Source organism: Piliocolobus tephrosceles, chromosome 12 (assembly GCF_002776525.5).
Source record: "Piliocolobus tephrosceles isolate RC106 chromosome 12, ASM277652v3, whole genome shotgun sequence".
NCBI lineage: Eukaryota > Metazoa > Chordata > Mammalia > Primates > Cercopithecidae > Piliocolobus > Piliocolobus tephrosceles.
Window position 1 is genome coordinate 28,252,972 of NC_045445.1, and position 4,208 is coordinate 28,257,179.

The window sequence follows — 4,208 nt, forward strand, 5'->3', positions numbered from 1 at the left end:
TCTCTATATATGTGTGTATATATATATATATCTCCTAATGCTATTATTACATTGTCTTGTTGACTATTGCTTTTTAGTAAGATTTGAAAGTGGAAAGTGTTAGTCTTCCAGCCTTTTTTTTTTTGAATATTGTTTTGGCTTTTTAGAATTTTTTGTGATATTACATTGATAGACTTTTGTGTGTTGAAACAAATACATTAATATATTCCTGGGGTATATTCCACTTTATTCTATTGCATAATATTTTAAATATTTTTATCTATATTTATAATGGATTTTAGTCTCTAACTTTGATTACTGTGATGTTTTTGACTGTCATTTTTCTTTAAAGAAGAGTAATTCTGGCTTCATACGTGAGATAGAAAGTGTTCCTTTCATTTTTTAAAAAAGAATTTGGGAAGAATTGTTATAATTTCTTACTTAAGAGTTTGGTAGAATTCACCAAGGAAGCCATTTTCTCCTGGCCTTTACTCGAAGGATTTTGAATAATTATTCCATGTCTTTACTTGTCTCCAGGTCTATTCAGATTTTCTTTTCTTTCTTCTTTCTTCTTTCTTCTTCTTCTTCTTCCCCCCAGCTTGGTAGTTTTTGCTTTCTTAGAATTTTTTTTCATTTTATCTGAATTATCTAATTCTTTTGTGTAAAATTATTCCTAGTATTATTTTATAAGCCTTTTTATTTCTGGAAGGTCATTAATTAAGTCCCTACTTTCATTTCTGGTGGCAGTAGCTTGTATCTGCTTTATTTTTTTCTCAGTCTAGCTAAAGATTTGTAAGGTTTTTGTTTTGTTTTCGTTTTTGTTTTTGTTTTTTACATTTTCAGAGAACCAACATTTGGTTTCATTGATTTTTAAAAATTTTCCATCCTCCATTTTGTTTATTTCCTTTCTAATCTTTATTATTTCTTTCTGCTAGCTTTAGGTATAATTTGTTCCTCATTTTCTAATTCTTTAAGGTAAAAAGTTAGCTTGTTGACTTGCAATCATTCTCTTTTTTAAAAGTTTTATTTTTCAAATTTCTTATAGCACTGTGATATAATAGTGAGAAAATTAAATTAGGTGTCAGGAGACTAGGGTGTGAGACCTGAAGTTGCCACTATTTAATGATAACATTGGCAATTGAATGCAATCCTTTGAGTATCATACTATTCAAATATGAAATGAGATGATTAGAATAGAAGATTTCTAAGGTCCTCTTGTAAATTGAATCTTCAGTCTATAATTTAAACATTCACAGTTGAATGCTTTTGCAATTTATTTTTCAGGAAACTTATACTAATTTAAGATATTTAATAATTATAGGTTTATTTTGTTGTATTACTTTATATTTTTAGAATTGTATATTTATGGAGATGAGAAAGGAAGAAGAAACAGAATAGAAAGAAGTCTACCCTTTTTGGTGCAACCTGTCCTGAGCCATGTGTAGTTTAATTAAGACCCTTTTCCACTATTCACAATAATATGATGAAAATTTCACTTAAATGAAATTCTCAGAGCTTGTTGACAGACACCAACACAGTTGGGAGAAGGTATACATAAGACATTGAAAAAAGAAATAAACTGCAAAGGGGGATTTGATGAATATTGATTTATTTAAGTGTAAAGAAAGGTCAACAGTTCAAGCAAGGCCTACACATAGTCAAAGAGGGAAGTGTTTGAGTAAGCCATGGCAACACATAAGTAAAGATAGATAATAAAATATACTTCAGATTTTAAGGTACTGAGGGATAGACTTGTAAAAATGGAATCCAGAAAAGCAGATAATTTGATGTTCCAATAAATGATGAAACTGGAACAAACCATTGTAAAAGAATGACATATTGGAAGTCAAAGAGTCAGCCCCATCATTACATAAAAGTCAATTCCAAAGTGCAGCTAAGGACCAATAATTGATTTCCGTATTTCTTGCATCTTGAAATTCATTATATTTTAAATAGTTGATTAAGACAGTCTGATGTCCTACTATGGAAGACCTGAGATATATATACATATTTCAAAATGTAGGTATAGTCTGCTGTCTGAAGGTCACAAACTAATTATTTCTTATTCACCTGAATTATGGCAATGGAAATGATGGCAACCAAACACTACTGTTCCCAAAAGCAGGGATTATTTTGCAGCTGGAAAATGGAATTGAAGTCTGTTCTAATATTTTTACTTAGGGACTTATAATTTGAGCATACGCCATTACCAGGATCTATTTTCTTGACTTTCTAGGAATATATAGTCCACATTATAAAGTTATTGTCCTCTTTATCAGATTTCTAAAGTGAGATGACTCAGATGTTATGTGCAAAACAACCTACATTACAACATGGGTCATTGTGTGTTCCTTTCTTTGCAATAGGGACATATTAACAGCTGTGTAACATTTAACCTAAAACTTCTAAAATATTGAACAATATATCCCCTTTCACAAAAGAAAATGTGATTTCAAGCATCCAACTGTGGTTGCTTCTTTGATTTATTTATTTTTCACAAAACCTATACTAAGCCTATCTCCAAATATATTATAGGCTATTTGTTACATCAATACTTTGCTTTAATACCAATGTTACTGTATGTATTAATGTTGTATTTAGTTGCCAAAAGTGCTTCATGCATTCAACTATTTGATGCTTTCTGATATTACTCAATATCAGCTGGAAAGAATCACACTGAACACATAGGAACTTTTATTAATAACAGTGTGCCTTATGGGAGAACACTTTTCACACATGCAACTAATTTGTGTGTATTTAATAAGTATGTGTCCCTTAGACCTCTAGACTCTGGATTCACTCCATACTGTTACAATATAGCAGCTGAATCACAGTACTACTCTCTATGTCTCTCCATTTGTTTAATTGGGCTGGGAGGTGGAAGGCAGATGTTCTTTCCCAGGTACCACTTATTCTACAATCCCTATTCCTTAATTCCTACCAAACACTACTTAACAAGTGCTTTAAATATATCAGATTTGTACTGAAGTTTTGTTATAATATAGTGGGACTACAGGACAACAGAAAACAACTTAAAATTTAACATGAAATATCACTATCCTAAAAATTTACCAGGCCTTTCTCACCTCTAAGTGTTTCTTGGTGGGGATATCCCTTCCTTTGGCTGTCATTATTTTAAATTTCCTTTTGTTTATCTCCAAAGTTCCATTTCCTTCATGCCCGTCTCCACATTGATGTCCTTTACTTTCTCTTTCAGGCTGCTTACATGAACTCAAAATATCTTTTACAGTTTTAGGTAAAACTAACAAGTTAATCTTTGGTGCTCCAGGTTCTAATTGTTTCAAACAAAAAGTCTTATCAAAGTACATGTTGGGTGTTTTCCTGAGGGGGTGGGGAGGACAATATTTACCATTGAGGAAATTGTTGCTTTTCCCCTAGAATACAGCAGCAAAGCAGACATTTTGTTTTCTGAAGAGCATTTTTCCTATATGGCTACATAGAGAGGAGTGTTTATACCTCGGAAATTCACAGGTGCATGCATGATATCCCCATCTTCGTGCAAGCTATATGTCAGAAGATTTACCTAGTTTGCAATATCTTAAGAAGTTTTACCCTCTATTAAATCTTTCCAATTTATATGAACATCAATATTCCTGGTTCCAGCTGCTCACAAAAAGGTCTGTCTTTTCTCTCTGTTGCCCCCAATCATTTACCTCTCACTCATACGATTTCTCAAAGTTACTTTCCACATTCTGCAGGAACTACTTGACTAAGTGGTGATCTTAAATGTGACACTGTTATAAAGAAAAAGTACATCAAAAAAAGATCAAAAGATAATGTATGTAATTATCAAATTCCTCAAATGTGATACATAATGAAAACAATACATATGAATGTCTTCAAGGAGAAAAAATAAACTGTAAACAAATTTCAGTTATATCACATTTTACTATAAATTATATTCCTGAGCCACTATATGTAAATTTAACTTTCATAAAATAAATGGCATATGGAAGCTTTTAAGAAGAAAGCAGTACTTAAATGTGACTCTGCAATATATTCTTTTATAAAGTGGACTTTTATGCAAATATTGATTTGTTTCTATCTGAATTTTATGAAGTTGTTTATACTTGATTCGTTGCTGGGAAATTATTAGGCGATGCCTACAAAGAGGCTTCCTTTGTGAAGAAAGAATATGCTTCATCATAATTTCCTTTTTTACTTTGTGATATAGATTAATCTTATTTGAATTAATTCTGTTCCCACAC